Genomic DNA, 26,482 nt, shown 5'->3' on the forward strand with positions numbered 1-26,482 from the left:
AAAGAACGATGCTACTGAATCTGAGTAACGTCTGTTGGTTTCCTGTACAGCTGTTCTTGCAATAACGGAGTAGCAACTGCGGACTCTATTGGAAAATATGGCGTCACCAGAAAATCAACGTAGCGAAGAACCTGAAAAATTCTCAACTCTCATCGGGACATCGGCAAACAACTCGGAATCGTGCAGTCAACGGCGAGTCGCGTGATTGAATGCTAATCTGAGCATCGAACGGAAGGAGAAATTTGGTCAGAATAGATGTTCTATTAGTAATCAGGATCTCAAGCGTGTTGTGAAAGCGTTCAAACGGAATCCCAATGTTTCGATCAAAGATGTGGCCAAAAAGTAGAATCTGTCCAAGTCTATGGTTCAGAGAGGTAAGGACCAGAAGGTACTGCGTATGTACAAAGTTCATAAGGCTCTAAATTGTAACGAACGGCATAATACGGTGGGAACGTCATGGACCCGGGAACACCCAGATGCTGTCGAAGACTTATTGTCTCAGCATGGCGCGAGGTTCTGGCAATTTCCGAGGCTATTAAACTAGAGATCTACCTCGAAGAGTTCCTACAGAATTGCCTGATTTCTCTGTTGAAACAAGACGCAGGCTCTACGATCTTCTGGCCTGGATGCCCTGAAGTGATACAAATGGGCTCACTTTCATACCCAAGGGCATGACCAAACTTCCACACACCAAAACTAAAGCCCATCGAAATGTATTAGGCTATTATAAAGCAAGCACTACGGAAGCATCTCAAGGAGGTCAAATCTGAGGAAGACATGACGAAATAGTGGGTTTCCAGTAGCTGCAGCCAGATAGTGTACAGAACCTAATGAGTCGGATTGAGCGCAAGGTGCGAGCATACGATTACGGTGTTGAAGTTAAATTGAATGAACCAGGCTATCGACATGGATGGAGACATCATCTTCTATGGTGACAGAGGGCTCGATTGGCTTGTCAGATAGATCGGGCCCGGGACATCCTGTCTACTGCAAATCGTTGACATAGGGCATGTCCATTGCCTGGAATAAACATACTAAAAGCTATCTACAGGCAGATTACACGCACTTTCCTCAGCGTGGTGAAATGATCAAGAGGTATCGGATGCGACTCTTACTCGCTAGACCAGGGTTCAAATCCCGGCCAAACTTTTACGTTTTTTTTATTATCTCTCCAAGCCGATTCTATCGATTACTGGACCCTGATTTACAGCAGTCATCAGCTGGCTTATACGTGTAAAAACGTAATTGTATGTTATATTTGCAGCTATAATGACATGGTATTATAATTTATTTTATTTTTTTTACTGTGATGTGTAGGTGCCACCACACAGTGGCGATAAGTACGGCCGAACGTGCTCGACTTGGCAACTTAGTACGGCACGAACCAAATTGCTTGCGGAAGCATTTCCTAGTTGTTGCTCTGCTGTCAGATTGTAGGTGATGAATTGCATCACGCGATAATTGCCCATTTGAAGCCCTGCGTCAGCGCAGATACGGTGGTGGTGGCTGAATAACTTTATCTCGAATGGAGAACCGGCCGGCGATGGAAACAGAAACTTCAACTCTAACAATCCATAATCAACCTGGTTCTGTTCCAATGTGTGAATATTCATTCCACGGCACTGTACAGTAACTTCCAGGTGGAACGACGTACAATTGATTCAATTGTTGCAAGCTGCTGTCGCTCCTTAGTAGGTCATGTTGACTCGTATGAGGGGGGCAGATAGCCGTAACGGTTAGCGAGCAACTTCTCAGCAATACTAAGCAGAGGGTTCGATCCCTACGGGTCAAGCATCTTTTCGGGTTGGAAACTTTCTCGACTTCCCAGGGTATACAGTATCTTCATACTTGCTCACGATATACGAAGACAAAAATGGTGAATTGGCAAATAAAGCTCTCAGTAAATAACTGTGGAAGTGCTCATAAGAACACTAAGCAGAGAAGCAAACTCTGTTCCAGTTGGGGCGTTACGCCAAGAGGAAAAAAATACTGATACTCGTAAAGGCTACATCGACTTGATTGGTGGTAATTGATTGCTCGATTATTACTAGCAGATCTCTAAACCTCATTTTTAAATATTCCACCCACTTCGATTGGCTCGGCTTCGGCACGTTGGTGATTAATCCCGGGACTTGGGTGATTTGACGTAACTACAAAGCTTGTGCGTAGGAGCCGTCACTAGTCGCTGGATGGAGCGCCTAGAGTGGCTAACTAGTCAGGTTTCATGACAAAAGTTTAAGGTCAACCTTCGATGGCACGGATTGACCGTAAACTTGTTTTTTTTGTTATCTCAGACAGCAATGTAAATATGTAAACTAAACTGGTTGTAGACACAGCTTTTCTGTCGTCCCTGGCTTTTTGATAGGCAATTCTAGCAACTTAATAGCCGTGGCTTAGATTCGGTAATATAGAGATGATTGTAACGATCATTGTTGGCCTCGATACCAGAACCTCTCCCGATAGTATTACAGGACTCTTTTTTTTTAATTTTCATGAAAATGAAACACAACTTAAATTTAGAAACCCGGTTAACGATTTGGAGCCTGAATATTACTCATGTTTCTATCACTTTATGCCTGATTTGAAAAATCTATGTGTATTGTTAAAACTTCTTCTTTTTTTTCTTACGCTTCAATTTACTTCAGTAGAAAAATAATGAACAAAGTTGAACTCTGCAAGAAATTTCTTCTGAACATTCTCTGAGACGTTCAGTTTCAGACAACTCGGAATTCAAAATGGAAATTTTGTCTGTGTTCCTCTTGAAATGTGCACATAATATTTTTAACGCTTTTGGTTATTTTTACCATTCAACATTTAGATTAAACATGTAGCATGATTTTTCAGCTTAAACACAACTCAGAAGAATCTATGTTGAAGCAAATTTTAATGAATCCCCTACTTATTGGATAATAAGTCTTCGAACTGTTTGGTGCAATATCCATAAATAAATGAAAACCGAATCAAGTACTATACCATTTAATTCTACTAGAGCTTGTATCCTTTGTCAGATAAGCGTATATTGTTGGATATTTATGAATGAATATGAAAAACAAATCCTAAAAAGAGGATCGACAAAGTAGTGATTAGAAATCAAGCGCGTTGTGCTTAGCTTTTTTTGCCGGGGTGCTTTCCTTGCTTCATGATCTTGTTTTTAATACTGAAAAAGAGCCATGTATTTTGTCTTTCCAGTTTTGAATATTGCCCTATTGAAAAATGTCAGAAGCCCATTTAGTATTCTCAGGCATAATAACTGAAAAATCAAAAGTAATATTTCTGTTTAAATAGAGTTCTAAAGCCCTATTTAATTTTAGTACCAAACGTTTAAGTTTAAGCCAATGTTTACTAAATTTTCAAGTGTTTTCATTGGGTTAAGTCCGGAAAAACATGTTTTTCTGGTTTTGGAGATTTTTCGCACCCCTTGGTTTAAACTCAAATTTGGGGTGAATTTTGTTTTCCGTATCCCTCCCTAAATATCAGATAGGAACAACCCCAGTGTTAGCACTTTTTAAAAAGTGAAATCCCAGTGGAAATTTGCCAGTGAAGTGAACGTCGAACATAATCAAAAGTGTCAAGGTTCAAATTTTGATTTAAATTTAAAGTTTAAATATGAAAATGCCGTTATATGAGCAGGAAAATTTGCCAAAGCAGTAGCAAGGATACGCTCTGTCGTCTTATTCAATAATATGATGAGTTTATCAAAAATTATAGGACCCTATTGTCTGTTGAAGTTTTGAAGGAATTCATGGAATTGTTCTCCAAAAATCCTTTATACTTTAAAAAAGCACTCAAGAATGAAAATGTAAGGACCGATAAGAACAAATAATACAAAACTAATTCGACAATGTGAATATCTCAATTATTATAGCTCTGAATTCAATGGAATCAATGACAAATGATAGGACCAGATGTATTGGTAGAATTATACTTAAGAGATCTGTCAAAAGGTCCGCAGAAAATTGCTTAAATTAATTCCGAATGAAATTTTATCCAGAAACGCCCCCGCAAGTTCTTCAAGTATTTTTCTTGGATTCCTTCCAGAAACTTCTCTAGTTTTTTTTTTTTTTTGTCCTTAAGGACAAGATAAATCGAAGTCAAACCTCAAATTTTCAAGAGCACAAATCTGGAGAACCAAACACCTGATTGAGCTGAAAACCTAATCGATTGGTCACCACCAGCTAGTGACCAGTCGATTAAGTTTCCAGTTTAAAAGGATGTTTGGTTCTCCAGATTTGTGCTCTTGAAAATTTGAGATTTGGCTTCGATTCATCTTCACCTTAAAAAATACCTTCTTGAATTATGTCGACATGAATCTCTAGAGATTTTCTCCAGGAATTTAGTTGAAAATTGATGAATTCTGATATCTTCAAGTGCTTAAAAAAATGTAAGAAAACTCAATGCAGAACTGGATTTTACGGCACTTGTCATTATTATTATATTGAATTTTTGATATTCTTTCTTCAAGCCGAGTGCCTGTGTATGGCTTTTTCACAGAATATTTCGCAGACTTACACCTCATTCCCCGGAATGTGATTACCATTTCACCTCCCGAACGCAACCGACGCCAGAGTCGACCTACTTTTGCGCTTCTAAACATAGTATCTTAATATCTCAAACATTTGCTCTTCTTTCCATGCCCCAAACTCGTGTGATCGCGTTTCTATCCAAGCGCGATTTAACGAACGTTTATGATAACAACTTTAGTATAATCATCATCACCATCACATACCTATACATACTCTCTCGCCTGGTGCCATAAAACCGCCCGAGCGAGTGCGAGGTGTGTTGATTGGCGAAGGCCCCTCCTCGTCGACCCTGCTACACCTCGCTGTCCGTCACCATGGCCAGCGACGTCGCGTGTGCAGGCAGGGGAGCTGCTGCAGTGTGGCCCCGCCACTCATCCATAAACAACCAAATAGAAAAGGAAAGAGGTTCAACGAACTTTTCAGCGCGAAATACAGATGCCAGTCAGTCAGTGGTGGCGCGCGCGGCACAATTTTTATTTTCTTCAAACGCTCACAAGCACGCGCAATCGCGAAGCGGCTCGGTGACCAACTGTATTATCGGTGCGTGCATAGGCCGAGTTCCCGATCGTTGGTGTGTAACAAAACTGTAACAACCTGAGACATTTAATTCAAAGAATTTTATACCGAAGTGTGTTATACAATTAGCTGGTAAGGCCTTGGACAGTGTTTGGCATTAGGGCTTAAAAAGCACAATTTTCCAACACACATTGTTAGAATAATTCATAGTTATCTGCCAAATCGTGCACTTTAGGTAAATTGTCTGAACTCCAAGTCTGAAAGTCTTCCTGTAAAAGCAGGTATTCATAAAGGCAACATTTTCGGGCCAATATCATGAAACATTTTCACATCTGACTTACCTGAGTTATCATGAGGGATGTTAAAAATCTTTGTTTGCGGATGACACAGGCCTCTCCGCCAAAGGACAAAGCCTGCGTGTCACCTGTAGTAGATTGCAAAATAGTTTGATTATTTTTTCTTCACTATTTTCAAATTAAAGGAAGGTTTCTCATAATGCTTCTAAAACTGAACTAATGATATTCCCACATAGACCAAACGCTCTTTATTTCAAAACTAGACATGTTGTCACGATGAGAGGGGTTCCAATAAATTGAACAGATGAAGTTATGTGTCTGGGCTCTTGCTGGATGAAAAATTGTGTTTTAAAATCACATTGAGGGCTCTCAAGTCAAATGTAACAAATATATAGAATATCTGTATCCACTCATTAAGGTGAAGATGAATCGAAGCCAAAGTTCAAATTTTCAAGAGCACGGATCTGGAGAACCAAACATCCGTTTAAGCTGAAAACCTAATCGATTGGGCACTAGCTGAAGGTGACCAATCGATTAGGTTTTCAGCTTAAACGGATGTTTGGTTCTCCAGATCCGTGCTCTTGAAAATTTGAACTTTGGCTTCGATTCATCTTCACCTTAACAGAAAATCGAAATTTTGTCTTAAAAACTAGCTTCTGATCTACAAACAAATTTTCAGACCAGCCATGCAATAGTTGATGTAATACTAATTGTGTTATGCATTTCTGATCGGGTTGGGCGCAGTGTTGAATGGTGGTTGATTAATCACCGTTGTCTAATCGGCCGCGGTGGCTAGCTGGTTGACAGACAGCTGACTTATTGACATACACACAGGCAGAAGTCAAAATTTTGATTGTACCGTGAAATGCAGCTATTTGCACGAGTTTTTGAAAATTCCATCGCTTATCGGCTTGTTTACTGGTCTGGGTCAAGGAACTCTTTAGCATTAGAAAGATAATGTTACTCAGGAGAGCGTTTGGATCAGATAGTATAATATGGGTGTTTCAACTGTGATCGATTTGTTCTCATCTGAAAAGGTAATCAAATTAAACAATAACTTTGCAAAAATAAAACGAAATTGAACATACTTAAAAATTACTAGTGAAATTACTAGATGAGAGAATTCAGTGTCGAGTGCTCGACTTGGACATTTGTTGTCAGGACCTGTGAGACGATGTTTCATCGTTACATCACTGTGTCAACCGAAAAGCAGTTAGTGCTAAGCTCATCGATTTGAAAACCCAAACCGCCACAGCTGAGTAAAGTTCATTGCATCAGCTTGAAATATCAGCTGAGTACACAAGACGACGCACTTAATCGTGCCTCCACTGTCAGTTGTAAGCTACATAAGTACATGCATATTATTGCAATCGCTACATTTCTACCACTGGTCAATGGGTGTAAATGAAAGCACACTTGTTCATGTAAAGGAAAATGGGACATAATGCTCCCATAGCGTTCACTAAATATTTTCCTGGAACTTCAGTTGTAAGCAAAACACTTTTTTTACATTGAATATAGTGATATAAAACTCTTGGGAAAGGTGAGTTTTGTATAATACTTACTGAATTAATGAAGCAGAGTAGCCAGCAACAAAGGTTCCGATACAAAACTTCGGCATAAGTTTTTCAATAGTAATTTTTGTTTTAATATTGTAGTTTAGAATATTTCTTCTTGTCTCATTTATATCTGATAAGTGTTAATGAGAGCTAGCTAAAACAAAAAAAACGATGCGTTTACGCCAGGCATACCAGCCATGAATTCATGTTTGCAGGAAAATTCAAACTAAATTTTCATTAAAAAAATCCTAAAACATTTATGCTATTTTTTTTTTTGCACGATCAGGAATATAGCGTTCAAAAATAGTATGTGATTTTTTTTTCCGCGAGATAATATATGGCTCGAACTTTTGCCCAGCTGATTTTGGCCAAAAATAGCGTTCAAGCTTTTATGCAAAACATAATACATCTCAAAGCATCCTTATGGTAAGTCTGAGAACGCCAAAACATAAAAAATTGAATAGTATATTTGTTATTCCAAGCTATGAAAGATCTACCAAAACTTTACAATTTTCATGTCAGAAAACAACAAACAGCCATAACTTTTGCAAATCTCGATTGATTTTTATGATATTTGGAGTATGACATTTATGACATTTATAGCATTTGTTTTGAATCGAGCTAAAAAATCTATGTAGGAAACTTTTGCCTCACTAGAACTTTTGCCCCACTTTACTCTATTTATCTTTCTTTACCCTCATCCAGCCAACATACTTTTACATGCTGAAAAACACACCAAAATGTGCATAACTTTTATGTTTCTGGATGGATTTTGTTGAAATTTCAGAACTTCTTGCAAATTATCGTGACTTATCCCTGTTAGTTATCCATTAGACCTTACGGTTCATTAGAACTTTCGGTCATTCCCGGCCTTATGACCCTATCGGCCTAACGATTTTTTCAGCCTAATGTTCTTCGACCTATCCATATTTGGCCTAATGGGATAGTTGAAGAAAAATAACAAATTTTGTTATTTGTAACAAACATGGATATAATCGTGATATAATTTTGTTGTAATCCACCATATTCTAAGTGTTTCCGGAGTTATTGCGGATTGTCTTGGGGTACCAAAATAGGACAAATCATCCATTCAACGTATATCTCAAGACCCCGGTGAGCTGGAAGGTTGGTGTCTGCATCAAAGTTGCTCAGCAGGAATTCATCCGCTAGGTGACGCTAGTAACATTTTTTTTTTTTTTCAAATTTCTTTATCTCGCGTTCCTGATGAGCTAGATGGTTGGTGTCTTCGACAAGGTTGTTCAGCAGATCAACGTCGACCTAGCAGAGTCCAACCTGGCTAGGATTCTATCCGCTAGATGCCGCCAGTCACAAAGTTGCATCATTCTTGAATGTTTCGAGATCCTGTTGAGCTTGAATGTTGGTGTCTTGTGTAAAGTTGCTTAGAGGATCAAGGAATATCTACCAGTAACAAATCTTTTCTGTAAATTTGTCCGCTAGGTGATGCTAGTAACAATTTGTTTTCTCACTTGCAATATCTTGAGATCCTGATAAGTTAGAAGATTGATGTCTTCGACAAAAATTGTTCAGCAGATCAAAGGCAGTAATAAAACTTCTAATTGAAAAATCATCGCGCCAGAAAAAAAAACAATCGTTTGTATCTCAAGTCTTGATGAGCTAGAATGACGGTTCTTAGGCAAAGTTGTTAAGTAAATTAACGACCATCTGGCAGTAAGAATTTATTTGTAAGGGTGCGCTAGTAACAAATTCTCTTCAATCTTTTATGTGTCAGAGATCCTAGATCAGCTACACTGAACGAAATCTCCCGCTCCGTATTGAATGATTTTTGCTTCATCTGAGCCCCATACCTATTTTCCGACACATTCAAGATGATTTTCATCTGTGTCAAAATCATCTTGTTTACAAATCACACCGAATGAAAATCATCCAGTCTTGAACTGATTCCCTTCTTTGTTAAAGATATCGAAAACTGAGTGATTATCATACGCAAACGTAAACAATCCCGATCGTACCCATAGTTCATAATTTCGAATAATTCAAAATAGAAAAGAATAATGAATAACTGCTGCTTTTTATTTAGCTGCACAATATAAGTAATATTCAAACATTATAAAATATTGAGACTGCAGGATCAGATGCCTGTTCGTAAGCTACATGCCGTGACTCCATCCCGCTGATTGAATACAAAATCCTTGGTTCTGTTGTTGCTGGGGTTCTTGGTGGCACTCGAAATAAATCGTAGATGCTACGAATACAATAGATGCTAAAAACCTGAATATATTCCATTATTACACGTAATTACCTTGAAGATCTACACAAACTCGTTCTACAATTCGCAAATTGACCACGCCGCAACCGCCATATTTACAATGTATGCAAGAATGATTCGATATTAAGGACCATTCATACGCCACATGACGTTTTATACAATAATTGAATGATTTTCAATTCGGGGCATGGTAGGAAATAAAATCTGTCATTAGTTGCAAATTATTCATTTGTGTTATAGTTATTCAATTATCTACTCATTGTCATACCGATATATACTTATATTCATTACTAAACTGGATGATTTCCGTTCAGTAGTAGGTTGATGCATCATATGTTAACATATTCATTCAAAATGAAGAATACAGAGATTTTCAGCCATCTGAATTACATATCATTCAGTTTGAGACAGGAGCTTTCGTTCAGTGTAGTCTTCGGCAGAGTAAATTAGTAGATCAAAAGCTATCAAACAGATCAAGGGCGGTGAAAATATAGCGCTAGGAGGCTCTAGTTTTTCCATGTTAAGAGACTTATGTGCCAGTTTGGTTTGCATCTTCGGCAAAGATGTTAAATAGATTAAGGGCTATCTGAGGTGGGAAAACTGATTTATTATTCATCCGCTAGATGCTGCTCCAACTCAATTGTTTTTCCATTCTTCTGTATTTAACAATCCTGTTGAAAAATTTTGCCGAAGATGGTTGCCTCCTAGCCTATCAGGATCTCGAGAAATTTGTTACTTGCTCTCCAATTATCTATGATCTGAACAGAACAACTTTGTTGAAAACACTAACCTTCTAGCTTATCAGGATTTAGTAAATTTTTTACCCTTAACGGATACATTCCCAGTCAAATTTGTCTCTGTTAGGTTGCCCTTGATCTGCTGAAGAATGAAGGAAATTTGTTATTGGTTGCACCAAGCGGATAAATTTTCAATTAGGTTCATTACTGCCAGATAGCCCTTGATTGCTTAAAAGGAAAATAACCATCATCCTTTTACAAATTCTCAAAACCAGTTTTTTTTTTGCTCAAAATTTAAGCAATATTCAAGGAAATCTATCATTGCATTACACTTACTATCTGGATTGCAATGATAAATTTTTATGAGGATTTCTTGAAATTTGAACGAAAAAACTTTTTTACATTTTTGATGATTGCTGATGATTGAATGATGGATTCTAGAGCCTTAACAACTTTGCCGAAGACACCAACTTTATAGCTCATCAGGTTCTTGAGATATCCGTTGAAAGCATGATTTGGCCAATTTTGGATTTTCCGGACCATACATTTTTTTGGGGAGGTTCTGATAATTTCAGCAAAATTCATTTAGAAACATATAAGTTAAGCACATTTTAGTGTATTTTCAGCATGTAAAAAGTATGTTAGCTGGATGAATCGACAAAATTTTGTATATATAGAGGACCAGAGAACGGTTCGAAGATATGCAAAATTTGGTCAATAAAGAATATTTAGAATGTTTTGAAAGTGCTTTAAAGCATACCAAATTACCCATCCACCCTTTCGTCTACAATGCACGCTTTAAAAATGTTACACGCGATTGTTTACAATTTACATATAATTAATCAAAAGTAGTTTACAGATAAAACACTGACACTAATTTCGATTTATTGTGCAGTGATTCACAACCTATTTGAAACTAAAAATCTCTTCAACATTTCATAAATCTGTCGCTGCTTCTAGAAAAATATGTCTCCAATGGGTTTTTTCTTCAAACTTTTTTATGAAAAAAAAAAAATGATTGAAATTGTGGGAAGATTTTCCTCCATTTTAATCCGATTATCACGAACAATTTGTGCCTTCTTAGTTCAATGTTTCGATCAGTGAATTCTTCCCGAAATAACTTGGCGAACGAACTATTAATTGAAATGTAAGATTGGTCTGAAAGTTGAGCAAACCCAATATAAGCTTCAAATTGAAAATACATGATACCAAGGGTGTGCTATCGAGCTTTTCAAAAACAACTTTATCAAATGAATTTTGAGATCAATGCCATGAAAGTAATCACAATATTTTGCAATAGTTCACTTGCATACATAGAAAACATTACCAAAAATCCCTCAAGATATTCTTTGGAACTCTCCTCCAAAGATCATTTCATGAGTGCTATAAAATTACGTTAAGAAACTGCCAATGGTCTATTTTTTTCTATATCTATTAACGAGATTTTTAGCCCTGGGCATCTCGGGACCAACGGTTTTAGTTCCCCTTCGAAGGAAGTCGCCACTATAACCTCTAAGTCACTATCTCTGGGATGGGATTCGACTCCAGGTGCTCGGCGTGAGTTCTAACCACTACGCCAAGCCCGTCCAAGGATCTTGTTATACCCTTGTAAAAACTCACAGGAAGCAGCATGGTCTAGAAAACCCATAAGAAGTTTATCATGGATGGAACGAAGGATCCACCAAAGTTTTTGAATCTGTAAGTTATCTGGGATGTCAACAATGGATTGGCGGCCATTTAATGATGCGAGCCGTTCTGCTTACAATCATCGCCACATTGTATCAGGGCTTTGTTCAGCACCACATGCTAAAATTTGTAGACAAAACGGCCTGCAACATTAATTTTTGGGAAACCACCCTTCCTCTTCTTAAAGCTGCTTTTCTTCACAAACTGATCACCTTCATATATATACACCTTGGAACCCACTGAATATTTCGAAAGTAATACACAAAAAAATATTGCCAAGAGACTGTAATGAAGCAAAAAAATCGACAAGCTGTCGTTTGAGAGGAAAACTACACGTTGTTTCGCTTTTGGAACATTTTTTAGGAAAAGATAGTCAAAACGGTGTGCATTTTACAGAATACAAAAAAAAAACAAGACGAGCATTTTGCTCAATAAGTTACATCAATAACTGTACATCTTTCAAGATTTTTCAAGTGAACGTTGATCCTGTCCGGTTCTACTGCTGTAAGAATTTTGAAAATCGTTTCGAAGACGACGGAGATATGCATTTTCAAAGTTTGGCTTATGACTCTTTCTGGACCTTTTGTTGTAGGTTCATTAGCTAATGTTTTCCATTCGCAACTATGTTATGAAAATATATGGTATGTCTCTTACTTTTTTAAGAAATCAATTGGCATTATTTTTATTACGATAAGTTGCGGAATTAATTCTATGGAGCTGTCAGATATCGACGACACACTCTCAATTTTTGTTTTCAATCCACTTTAGTTTTTTTACTGAAACCTAGACTGAAACTATGTTTGTAACCAATAAGCATTCTTTTCAGAATCGGTCATTTGTCATAATGAAAACATCAGTTTTCTTACGTACGGACATCTTTCTAAAAAAAAAATAAGAACGTCCGTTCTGTCAATTATGATAAACGAACGTTATTGGTTCTCTTGATTTTTTTTATCAGTTTCAGTTTTCACAAATGACCCATTCTTTCTAGAGCCTTAACAATTATGGATTATTCAGGGTGTCCATCCATCCGGGAAATCCGGGAAAAATCCGGGAATTACAAATGACCGGGAAAAATACGGGAAATACCCGGGAATTTAAAGAACACCCGGGAAACATGTATTTCAAACGTAAGACTATCGGTACTATTGGCGAAATTTTTCCCAGAAGGTGCACTAGTCTTCCCACTATCACTATCTTTTGGTGGTTTGGTAGAAAGATAGTTAACAATTAAGATCTATTAAACATTTGTATGTAGTAGGGTATTTAGTGATTCATGTCAAGGTTCTTGGCGAAAATTTTGTTTGATTTCCATTCAAATTCATGGCAAATTTTTAAATCTTTGCTGGAATCCTAAGGGGAATCGAATCAATAATTGGCCAGTTCCTTGAAAGATTTTTCTGAAAGATCACTGAAATTGTTATATATAGATTGCTAAGGTTTGTAGTGGATTCTAGAAAAAATCCTTGAATGATTCTGCTTAAAATTTCTAGTAGATTCGTAGTTGTCAATAAAAATTCAAGCGGAAAAAATACGTGGCCTATTTCTTAAGAAATCTTCTGAAATCTTGGACAGATTAATGAAAAGTTCCGTTTGGCGGATTTCTAGGATTATTTATAAAATTGATTTTCGATTAAGCCTTTTCTGGATTAGGTTAGTTTGACTATGACACAGTTCTTATAAGGCGGTAGCGAGTCACTTTTTTCGTTCTGGTCACTAAAACGCCACTATTTGCAACAATTCACATTTTTTTTTCAAAGAAATGATCACTAAAGTTACTTTTTTTGTTATTAATTGATAAATCAACGATGGCCATCGATAGCTACGCTTCATAAACCTAAACAGCAGAATATGTAGTGATGTTTTACTGGTTTTTAACTTTCTAATGAAAACATTTTTTTTATCAGTACATATATCAAAGTGTTTGGAGAGGTGAATAGTGCACACACATTTCTGATAGAATATCTGGAATTCATTAGCTGGGTTTTGTGACAAAAATATTCATAAAGTTTTAAAATGTCAGCCTAATCCCTGACAGACCAGATGAGTTTATTTAGGTAGATTTCTTGAGAAACCTAGGGAGATCTTTGGCCTACCTTTTTGAGAAAACTCAACTAAGAAGCCTGAAACAACTCTGAAATTTCAACCAACATTTGTTTTATCGTATTTGTAAGAAACTTGTTCAGGTATTATTACTATAATAATTTACCTAAAAGATAGATTAGTAATTTATTTTAAAAAATAGATTCAAAAATTGTACAAAAAAATCAGCAAATCCACCAGACATTCAATAGTGGATTAAGCCTACCTTTTTATTTCTACCACTCCGAACGACTATTTCTATTCCAAATACTCGCTTTGAAATAGAAATATTCATTGTTTAAACACACATGGTTGCATAGGCTAATTGTTTTGAAATTAGTTTAAAATAAGTGTTATTTATTGATCCTTGACGCATTACTAAGGACTGTTCATTTAAGAAAGTGGACACGTGTTTTTTACAGTAAACTGTTTATTTTCGAACAAATTCATGAGTTTACCTAAAATACATGGAAATCAACGTAATTTCGATCAAATTCACCTAAATTTGAACATTTATTGAGCATTGCTGGAGAATGCTCTTACTTTTCTTTTGATACCTCCCATAAAATTCTGCACAACTTTTTTCGGAACTTTTCGAACTGCTTTTTGAACTGCTGACCACATTTTCTTGAAAAAATCGATGGAGCTTGCTTCTCTTCCATCCTTCTTAAGATGCCGTTTGATTATTGCCCAATATGTTTCAATGAGGCGTAGTTCTGAGCAATTTGATGGATTCGATCATTTTTCTAAAAATTCGACTTATTCCTTTGTTGTATACCTTGAAATTGATATACCTTGATTAATGATGTCGAATGACAGTTCATTTACCGCGCGTTCCCCTACGCGCGCAAGCGAACCGAAGGGTTCGAGCCAAAAGAAAAATATACGGACAAGCAGTCCACTCAGAAACACAACTCAGTGCAGACGTTTTAGCAGCAAGGAAAACCCCCCTAAACTTTGGTCTTTAACCCCAGTATCCGCCCGTGAAAGTTGAGTCGTAAGTTTCCACTTTAGCTTCAATCAAAAGATTTAAAAGTGACGACGAGGCAAAGTGGTGTTTTTCTCGCGAGTGAGCAGAAAAAGTGCGCCGGCGTTCAGCACCATCAACCTGAACGGGTCGCAGGCAGGACAAAGCAGCGGAAAATTCCCATCTTTTCAGTGGAGTTATCGCTACAGAATTGTAGAGGCGAAATTGCTGCCGTGAGAATCGGAGTTTGGGATTTGTGAGTATAAACTGACGCTACGAAAGTGAAATATATAAAGAAAACGTTTTCTTAGTGTTTCGGCCATCTTATCGGGTGGCGTCAGTTGGACGCTCACAAAGGCGAAAAGGCCTTTTCATTTCTATACCCAGTTAATGAATAGGGTGGTCCAAAAATCAATCTTTTGTTCCATTGAAAAAAACAAAACGGATTATTATTCCTTTTAATTGTTTTCTCATACATTGTATTAAGAGTGGCTATTTTCTTTTCTTTAGTTTAAGCAGGTTGAAATTTAGCGCAACAAAGGTGCGATACATATTTTAGCTATCCAATATCTCCTATATAGCGCAAAGGTGCTTGGAAACAGCTGGATTGATACGGTTTCGTTGACGTTCGTTCCCGAAGGAAATCGGACACTCCCTGTGCGAGGAACTGGACCCTACCTTTCATTCGCAGTCACAAGGAGTGGCATTGGAAGTATCAACCTAAACGTGAGTAATCTCAGGAGTTTTACTTAAAGTGGAGTTACAACCCTTATTTGGTTCACAATTAGAAATCTTACTGTATTTTTTTCTTTCGTTCTCATTCCATAACTATTGATTTGTTGAAACTTTATGTGACTACACAACACGATTTTTGCCTTGTGAATTGTGGGATATTTACCTTGATTTTGATTCAATTAATTCTACGACTGTTATAATTTTTTAATAAGTGATTTTTTTAGTAATGGCTTCCACAAGTATGGCTTTTTCCCTGGAACCATACCGTAAAGGAACATCGTTTAACGATTGGTTCACACGGATGAAATATTTCTTCCGTGTAAACAAGATTAAAGATGAGGACAAAATGGCATATTTTATAACCATGAGTGGGCCGGTGATTTTTGCGGAAATTAAGCTTTTGTATCCGGCGGGTAACTTTGAAGATGCTGAGTTGGATGACATTGTGTCCAAACTCAAAAGCCGCCTAGATAAGACAGACCCTGATCTAGTACAGCGATATAAATTCAGCACAAGGGCGCAGAATCCAGACGAATCAACGGAAGATTTTGTGCTAAGCCTCAAATTGCAAGCCGAGTTTTGCGGTTTTGCAAATTTTAAGGAAGTTGCTATACTAGATCGCATTATTGCAGGTATTAAAGATAAAAATCTCAGGCAAAGGCTGTTGAGTGAGGAAAAGTTGTCGTTGTCAAACGCAGAGAAAATTATTGCGACATGGGAGGTAGCTCGGGCAAATGCCGGAACTGCCGAACCAAATAACAGAGATTTTCCAAATTTAGTGGCAATGGTGGAAGGTGGTTCAAGAGACCAAGAGGGAACGGCCATGAGAAGATTATCCAAGCTTTACGATTTAGCTAGACAGAATCAAACTTCAGGAAGTAACGATATGGCGGGAAATAGTAGAGGTCCAGTTAAGAGCCGTTTAGGTTTTAGGCCATATGAGAGAACACAGCATACATTCCGTGGTGGACGCATGGCCTATGGCTCTAGAGCGGGCAGCTCCCGTCAAGATGATCAAGTTTTTGGACAACGGCAATGGCAACGGCCAGATTACTCGCAAATGATTTGTAACTACTGCGGAGTAAAAGGACATATAAAAAAGAAGTGTTTCAAGCTTAAAAACCTGAACAGGGATGCAGTTAATCTGGTGGAATCATACAAACCGGGTCCATCAGCAGATAGACATATCACGGAACTATTGGAGCGCATGCGGACGCAGGATTCAGAAGACGAAGAAATCGGAAGCGATTCAGGTGAATTACACTGCATGTTAGTTACGTCTATAAACAAAATAAGTAATCCTTGTCTGGTACATGTCAATATTGAAGGTAAAGAATTAGAAATGGAGGTTGATTGTGGTGCATCAGTTTCGGTGATTAGTAAAAAGCGATATTTGTCGAAGTTTAACAATCCTTTGCGTAATTATAGTGAACAACTAATTGTTGTAAACGGAGCAAAATTGAAAATTGAGGGAGAGGCAACGGTCTTTGTTAAATATAATGGTAAAGAGGCTTTAATGCAATTATTGGTTCTCGATTGTGAAAATGATTTTTATCCTTTATTAGGCAGAACATGGCTGGACGTTTTTTATCAGAATTGGAGACAATATTTTACAAATTCATTGAAAATAAACAACTTAAATGATGATGGTGGCAAAATTGCTCTTGATGACATTCAAATGAAGTATTCCAATGTTTTTACTAAGAATTTTTCACGCCCTATTAACGGATTCAAGGCGGAATTGGTTATAAAGGACGAAACTCCAATTTTCAAGAAAGCTTATGACGTTCCTTATAGATTAAGGGACAAAGTTGGTAGTTATTTGGATAAATTGGAGAAAGAAAAGGTTATCACACCTATTGATACGAGCGAATGGGCCTCACCAATAATAATTGTAATGAAGAAAAATGACGAGATTAGATTAGTAATTGATTGTAAAGTGTCTATTAACAAATCCATTGTCCCAAATTCATATCCTCTGCCATCAGCACAAGATATTTTTGCAAATTTATCTGGTTGTAACATTTTCTGTGCTCTGGATCTGGAAGGAGCATATACACAGTTGGAATTGACGGAAAGGTCCAAAAAGTATGTAGTCATCAATACCATGAAAGGCCTCTATAAATATAACCGTTTACCACAGGGAGCATCTTCAAGTGCATCTATTTTCCAACAAGTTATGGATAAAGTTTTGGAGGGAATTGAGAACGTTTCTTGCTACTTAGATGACGTTTTAATTGCCGGAAAGACCGTTGATGAATGTAAGACCAAACTACTAGCTGTGTTGGAGCGTTTAGCTAATGCTAATATTAAAGTCAATTTAGAAAAGTGCAAATTTTTTGTAAAAGAGCTCACACATTTGGGGCATGTTATAAGTGGAAAAGGACTCAAGCCCTGCCCGGACAAGATATTGACCATAGAGAAAGCAAAGGCGCCGAAAAATGAATCGGAATTTAAGTCGTTTCTTGGACTGATAAATTATTACCATAAATTTATTCCAAACCTGTCCGCTAAGTTATATTTTCTATACAATTTACTTAAGAGTAATGTTCGATACGTGTGGGATGACAATTGTCAGAAGGCCTTTGTGGAAAGCAAAAATCTGCTAATACAAGCCAATTTTCTAGAGTTTTATGACCCAAAAAAACAGATAGTAGTTATTTCAGATGCCTCAAGCTACGGGTTAGGGGGTTTAATAGCACATGTGGTAGACGAAGTTGAAAAACCTATAAGCTTTACGTCATTTTCTCCAAATTCAGCGCAAAAAAAGTACCCTATCTTACATTTGGAGGCACTAGCCTTAGTGTGTACAATTAAAAAGTTTCACAAATATTTATATGGGCAACGCTTTACTGTTTACACAGACCATAAGCCCTTAGTAGGAATTTTTGGAAAAGAAGGGAAAAATTCGATTTATGTGACGAGACTACAACGGTTAATACTTGATCTATCTATATACGATTTCGATATAATATACAGGCCTTCACATAAATTGGGAAATGCGGATTTCTGTTCGAGATTCCCTTTGCCACAGGATGTTCCTAGAGAGTTAGACACAGAGGTAATAAAAAGCATAAACTTTAGCAAAGAAATACCAATCGATTCAAAAATGATAGCTACTGCAACTAAAGATGACGATTTTTTACAGCAGGTTATGAGTTACATGCAGAATGGCTGGCCTGATAGAGTTGATAAACCTTTCGCAGATGTCTATTCTAATTGTTTTGAGCTTGAATTGATTGACGATTGTCTTCTCTACATGGAAAGGGTCATTATACCTCAGATTTATCAAAAGCAAATTTTGTCACTTTTACATGCAAATCATGCTGGAGTCATCAAAATGAAACAACTAGCACGGCGAATGGTTTATTGGTTTGGAATAAATGCCGATATTGACAAATATGTAGCAGAATGTGATGCATGTAACAGTATGGCAACATCCCATGAGCAAACAGAGCAATCCAAATGGACACCAACGACAAGACCTTTCAGTAGAATTCATATAGATTTCTTCTTTTTTGAGCATCACACGTTTTTACTAATGGTTGATAGCTTTTCCAAATGGTTGGAAATAGAATGGATGAAAAATGGTACAGATAGCAACAAGGTTTTGAAGAAATTGGTTGCATATTTTGCAAGATTTGGATTGCCAGATGTAATAGTGTCGGACAATGGTCCTCCTTTCAACTCCTACAGTTTTGTAAACTTCCTAGAAAAGCAAGGTATTAGAGTGTTCAAAAGCCCACCATACAACCCATCAAGTAATGGACAAGCCGAAAGGCTCGTTAGAACGGTTAAAGAGGTTCTTAAGAGATTCCTAATGGATCCTGATATGAAGGAGTTGGATCTGGAAAACCAGATAAATTATTTCCTATTTAATTTTAGAAATTATAATTCGACGAAAGACGGACATTTTCCGTCTGAACGAATATTTTCGTATAAACCAAAGACTGTATTAGACTTAGTGAATCCAAAGAAACACTACAAAAAGCAACTAGATATACAACAACCAGATGATGAAACGGTTTCAGAAAATCAGAGCGGGAAAATTCCTGATCGTTCTTATGATGCTATTGACCATCTGATGGCTGGGGATGAAGTGTGGTATAAGAATAATAATCCCCACCATCATGCCCGTTGGGTAAAGGCCACATTTATTAAATGGTACTCTCATAATATTTTACAGATATCCATTGGAAGCGTCAGCGCAATGGCGCACCGGAAGCAAATTAGGATCTGTGGAGATGAGGCAACCAGGCAAAGGCCGAATGTAGTGATTACGAGAAGCGGTGGTAGCGAAAACCCGAAGGGGAATATGGATATAGCAAGGAGCGAAGGCCCATCGAATTCTAACGAGGAAGTGAGGCTACCCGAGGCTCCCAATGGAGTTAGAAAGCGAAAGAGACTGAATTCAGACAGCAGGGTCGGAACACCAGGTGAACTCGATCTCAGACGGTCTAAACGAGTGAGAAAAGCAAATCGTTCGGAAGATTTTTATTACTAGTTTCGGATGGTCATTCATAATTACAGTTAAAAAGATTTCATGTGAATTTGAAACAAATTTATTGTATAAGTTTTTTTATTTTTGATTATTCATCAGTTCTGATTATATAGCATAAGCTCTCTAAGGGAGAAGAATTGTTGTATACCTTGAAATTGATATACCTTGATTAATGATGTCGAATGACAGTTCATTTACCGCGCGTTCCCCTACGCGCGCAAGCGAACCGAAGGGTTCGAGCCAAAAGAAAAATATACGGACAAGCAGTCCACTCAGAAACACAACTCAGTGCAGACGTTTTAGCAGCAAGGAAAACCCCCCTAAACTTTGGTCTTTAACCCCAGTATCCGCCCGTGAAAGTTGAGTCGTAAGTTTCCACTTTAGCTTCAATCAAAAGATTTAAAATCCTTCTTGAGCATCTCCAAAGTAGCTGAAGCATAGTGAGCCGATGCTAGGTCTGGCAAAAACAATGGAGGCATGGTATGCTTTCAGTAGATGGGCAGAAGCCATTTTTTAATGCATTCAGTTCTGTAATTTTCGCCGTTGATTGAACCCGTCGTGAAATATGTAGTACATTCATACCGCAGGAGCAAATTGCTTGCCATACCAAATCATTTTTCCCAATTTTTTCTGTTGGGATGTATCGTACGTCGTCAGGAATATCTGTTTTGGCCACAGCGTTGAAAAAATTCAATTTGGACACTTCGCGATTTAAGCCAAATCTCGGAACGTCAGTTTTTCTGTACACCATTTGTGCAGAAAAAAATTAAGAGTCGCCATGTTAATTCGACCCATCGTTTAGAATTTATAATTTTTTTATGTCAACCTTTGTCTGCTGTCAAAATAAACACTTGAGATCACACTGAAACAAAATTTTATTTGTTTTTATGGAATTTTTACACCAAAATGCTAATATTTAGGTGTCCACTTTCTTAAATGAACAGTCCTTAGCAGCTTCATTTTTTTACAAAAAAAAAAAATTCACATCGCGACAACCTTTTCGTTTTTCAATATTTTCGCACCATTTTTTCACAAGTTAAAAAAAACTCTTCTACTTTTAAAATCTGTGTCGATTTTAATCATGTTTCTTGCAAATATATTAAAAAACAAAGAAGTTATAACGATTTGAGTATTTTTCTGTGGTAAAAAGTTGAAGCTGCTGGTAGAGGCGTTGATGATATGGTTGTTTTGGTTACTTCAAGTATGGAAAAATATCTAGTCTAGATTATCTCTAATTATTATAGCCAAGATTATAGCCTAATAAATACATCATTCAGTTTTTCTCGAGTTCATCGAAAACAAAAAAGACTAGGATAAGGCTACCTTGTGAGTGAGTGAAGGTTAAGTTTTAATTTATTTTTACTGGTATTTTTCCTCTTCTATTTTAAGTTCTCGATTCTTCCGGAAATTCCACAAGAACGCTAAGGAGTTTATCTGCAATTTTTCTGCTAAATAATTTTCCTTTATCATCGTAAACTTACTCCCGAACTCTTCCTGAAATTCCCCAAAAAAAATATTTTCTGGAAATTTGTTCCACAACTATGGCATGTAAACCAGTTTTAATGAAAGAATTTTGCCAGAATTTATTTCTTCAGAGTTGATGAATTTTGTATTTCCAGGAAATTTTCTCTACTGATTGGAAATTTAAAGTTGTTGCGTATGCCTAGCTCTGCGACCTAGCTTTTATGCGCACCGTACAAGATTTACCATTATTTATTGAACGTCCGGGAAAAATCCGGGAATTGGAAAACTGATTTTGAATGGACACCCTGATTATTGATGAACTTCAACTTCGGTTTAACTTATCCATGAAATTGTATCCATATCGATCCTTAGATTTTCCCTGTCCCCAAAACGTGCAGTCGGTTGTGCAAATTTTGTTTACTGCCACACTCCAACGGGCGCCAATCCACCAAATCACGACATCACGCGTGGTTCTTCTTCCGACTAATAATAACACCAACGCCATACCGTGTAAATACGTCGTAACCTTTCAGTTTTAATTCGTTACAATCTATCTGCCGAAATGTGGTCCTACTGCTGCTACTGCAGTGTAGTTTAGAATCGCTCAAACAACCCAAAATAACATCTATTTCCGTCCGACTATGGGGAACATCCCCCGCATCTCTCTCTCACTGTCTTTACAAATGTTCAACTGACTACTTACCGTGCGATTTAACCATACACAGCAAAAAATAAATTAGTATCGGCCGACGTAAAGGCTGTATCGACGAAAATGCCCAAAAGAAAAGCATTTCGAACACAATACAAAACTTTTAGCAAATTGAACTACTCCCCTTAGCGTGATGAGTTGCCCTAAAAGTATCGAACGCGACTGTGGACAAAGGTTCGAATCCCGGTTAATCCTTTACGTCTTCATTATTAATTTCTCAAACCGATCTTTTTTATTACTAGACTTCGATTTTCTGCAGTCGCCGGCGGATTTTATTCGCTTAAAAAATGTTATTGTACACTACATTTGACACAGGACTGATGTGCAGCTTAAATGACGTAATCTTACAATACATTTTTTGCTGTGTAAGGTAGCATTAGCTGCAAGGTGTGATTAATCGCTACATGCACCCGAGATTGAAGAGAAAAAAGACCGACTTGACTGATGCAATTCGCAAGGACAGTTTCGTTGTTTGTCACCCCACTTGCTGTTGGCATTCCATCCCCACCCTTTCACCCACCTCCCGCTTTCTTTTCCAAGAAGAAAGAGCATCGAACCTTGGGCCCAGCTGTGCAAATAAATGTGCTTTGTGTGCGGCAGTAGATCACGAGGGATGAATCACAAACTATTCTGCGTGTCATCGGCATCATTTGCCAGTGCTCGCCGTCGACGTTTGGGCTAGCGCAGTTCGAGTGGTGTGATTACACGAGTGAAATGTCGATATTTTTAACACCAACCAACCGCGATGACAATGAACAAAATTGCAATACGGTAATTACTACTCTCCCCTCCCCCCTTTAGCATCCCTACCCGTTCGAGTCCTCAGACATTGTTCGCTCGATTGGGAACAGGGTTGCCAGGATTACCGATTTCTCAGTAGTCCTAGCGATTTTCAGTTTTCATCAGAGGTTGAATTCTGAGAAAATTGAGAGTATCTCGCACTAATCGCTCTCTGTGACAATCATGATTCGCTGAGAGATGATGTATGAGATAATGAGAGTCTGTTTATCGTCTACTGCTAAAGCTCTGATTATATCTGGGAGTACATGATAAAACTCATCTAAACAAGCTTCAAACCTGTGAGTCACTATTGCTATAGGATATTCGGAGATATATTCCGAATTCTCTACTTTGTATAAAAAACATTTCACACGAAATGTTTCAGGTGTGCGTCAAGAAAGCCCGAGCTGTCGTCCGTGTTTTTTTTCGGGTCGCGCGCCTATTTTTTTTTCTGAGTGCTAGCCGAGCAAACGAGTGAAGCTGAAAGTGGATTGTGGCTGCTCAGTCAAGGATAACGGATCAATTGGTGAGCTCGTTTCATGCTACTATTTCTAATCTATAAAATATGTACTGCCCATAAAGGCATAACTGTCCCATATGGAATTAGTAGGCATTGAGAAAACAGCGCTCAAAGTTTGAAGTTTGCATTTTCATATAAATGTTTATAATTTTCTAGTAAAGTTTTGAATACAATATTGATTTAGCTTTACCCCACAGAATACTCAATTTGCTAATATTGATCAGTAAAAAATATAAAGTTGAACGAAATTCCAGTTTTGCAGTTGCTATTGGGGTTCAAAGTTCATATAGAGACTGTTATGCCTTTATTTTTCAATATGGGACTGCATCAACTTCATATTTTTCCACAACATTTTCAAACAAAGTGTATAAATTTTCATATGCCTAGTGAAGTGCATATTAAAACATGAATGTTACGATGAAAAAAGGTATAGGTTCGCAAATCAATATGGGACAGTTATGCTTTTATGGGCAGTGTATGACTGCACATTTAATCGTTACAATGGTGGGATGTAAATATGATGTTTCAACAAACTATGGATGGTTCGTCACTGTGAGTGTCGACACAAACTCTGATTCATGATTTATTTATGTTTAACATTTTTTTTTCAGAACACCCCTTATATACCTTTATTTTTGTAATTAAAAAAACTTTGAATGGTTCGACACTACAAGTGTAGACTTGCGAAAGGTTCACTTTATTCAACAAACTTTGGATGGTTCGCCACTGTAAGTGTCGGCATAAGAATAAGAGTGTTCTATGATGTCCCAACCAATTGAGTCTTTTGTTTCTTTTCAAATGAGTAAAATATAATAACACATGCTTTCGTACTGACAGCTGTAGGAATGTTACATTTAGGTATTTGTTCAACAAACTTTGAATGGTTCGTCACCTCAAGTATTGGCATAATTTTCCTCTACATAGAAATTATATGAACAATTATATTTACGTATAAGCATGTATATATCTCACAAATCATTGTTTATCATGGTCTAATCGCTTATCAAAGTGAATCCTTTGACCCAACGATCCTCCCCATTAACGAACATCCCTCCCAGTAACCTTTGTGGAGATGCAGAGGCAAACACGGTCTCCAAATAGCAAAGGATACACACTAACATTCCTTCCCTCAATCCCACCTGACTGCAAGGACGTGGCTGGCGCCGTTATTGACCTTGTATAAATAGAGGCACTGAATTATGCACACTGAAGAAGATTATGGCCAATCCCAGCTGAACTTCTAGTTGATTCTTTGTGCATTTTCACTGACTTCGGTCAATCACGGAATAGCAACCATTGATATGTGTAGTCAGTCTAAGCTAAGCTAAGCTAAAACATTTCACACGAAATGTTTCATTTTTTGCCGGTCCAAAGTCTAAAGTGGGAACTGTCTGGTTTTAATTTGCAATTTTCATGAATATCTTTGAAAATTTAGGATGTCATACTACCTCAGACATTTCTTTAACGACTTGATGTGTTGAATTAGTGATTTTTCTTTTCCAATCATGGTTTTCCGGTTCTGTCCGGAGTTCGGATAAGAATCATGAAACGACCACGCATTTCTTTCTAGTTTTCAACTCAAATCTTTCAATTTACGGAATCAATATCTTTATCCACCATTTGAATGTTAACTGTTTTTACTGCTTGATAATGCTGAGCTATACCACAGAACGATTTATTTTATATGTTTTTTTGGCGAAATAAATCGAGGTCTTAACTGTCACTAATGCAAATTAATACGGTAATTCTCATCAATTCTTGATTTATATTGTTATCAATTCATGCCAAAACATACGATTACATGATTTCAAATTTGTTAAAACCAATATGATATTTTTAATCTCTGTACGAACAGATGAACAATGAAAATATGTCCAACACTTTTTATTCAATTTAATGGGCCTATCGATTACGCAAAAAAACATCCTGGTCACCCTGATTGGGAAGGAGGCTGGCTTCGTGCCGATAATTGCACTGGCCGAATATGGGGCTGTTGGCCCCGAATTAACGCGGGTAAACAACGTTTCTTCGTTCGTGAATAAAATACCTACTTTTAGAACCGTGGCCAAATGATTGGAATAGTTCGGATGAGATTGCAAGCTTACGGTAGAGGAAAACAACATCACCGTTGGCGGTGATGACGACAGCTGACGATTCGATGATACTGCCTTTAGACCGGCCGGCAATCTATCATATGAACTAGAAACTAGATCCTAGAGGGATAGAAGGTAATCAACGGGCCTCCGCTCGAAACCATCCGATGAACGAAAGTGTGTTGTTAGGGTGGTTCAAGCTTTTAGAAAGCTTGAAAATTCCATCTCTCATACCTTCCTTACAATCCATATGATATGAATAGCGTTCTGGAAAATTTTCGGTGGTGTTCCAAAAACGAAGTTGGTATGGAGCAATTTTGAAAAACGTTTCAAACACGTTCGTACTATAACGTAAGTATAAATTAATCTTCTCAAAGTGAAAACTCATTCCTTAAACCATAATAAACAAAGTTGCTGAAGAGGACAATTTAATCCGATCATGGCAGGGAGAGATATCCATTGATTTGTTTTGTTCATTAAGGGTTGAGAAATAAGGTTCAATAATTTAAAATAACACAAACTGGATATAATAGTTTCACCTGTGTTAGGACAAATGTTTTAGTTTTATCATATAAATTTTCATATTAACCTTCCACGTCCTTTATAAATGTTTACCGAAATGGCTGAATAAAATGAAAAAGGATGTTAAAAATTATATGTGACATCGCATTTCCAACTTTTTTGAAATTTGAAACACTCTAGTGTGTTGTTTACTTGTTCACTGCTCCTGCTGGTGCTGTCGTCGGTCAATGATGAGGATTGAGAAAAGTGAATGTTTTAAAATTAACTTCATCCACGCTGCTACGTGTTTACGTAGGGATGTGGCAAATGCTTTCGCCTATGAGCCGTGATCAGCTGCATACTTCCTTGAATACCGTTCGTTACTCTGTAGTGAATGATCAACTCTGGTGATCAATGATTTTGTTTGCGACTTCTGGATGTTTATCAATTTCTTGAATAAAGTTTTACGAGTATTTTTAGTTGAAAAAAAATGTACAAATATACTAGTAATCGACCTTTACGGATTTTGATGAATTTTGGATGAAACATTGTTTCAATTCTTCCA

The 26,482-nt window shown here is 37.3% G+C and overlaps 1 protein-coding gene and 1 long non-coding RNA gene across 2 annotated transcripts in view; one reads left to right on the top strand and one right to left on the bottom strand.

Annotated features, from left to right (window-relative positions):
• LOC5574799 (sestrin homolog) overlaps positions 1-26,482 on the top strand; it is a 166,922-nt gene that overhangs the window by 70,499 nt on the left and 69,941 nt on the right. The window lies entirely within an intron of this gene.
• On the bottom strand, positions 8,926-9,404 carry LOC110675679. The gene is made up of 2 exons (XR_002499705.1): positions 9,176-9,404; positions 8,926-9,118 (listed from the first exon to the last, which is right to left on the bottom strand). It is a non-coding gene; the product is annotated as an uncharacterized LOC110675679 (long non-coding RNA).

The sequence above is a fragment of the Aedes aegypti genome, chromosome 2, assembly GCF_002204515.2.
Source record: "Aedes aegypti strain LVP_AGWG chromosome 2, AaegL5.0 Primary Assembly, whole genome shotgun sequence".
NCBI classification, from domain to species: domain Eukaryota; kingdom Metazoa; phylum Arthropoda; class Insecta; order Diptera; family Culicidae; genus Aedes; species Aedes aegypti.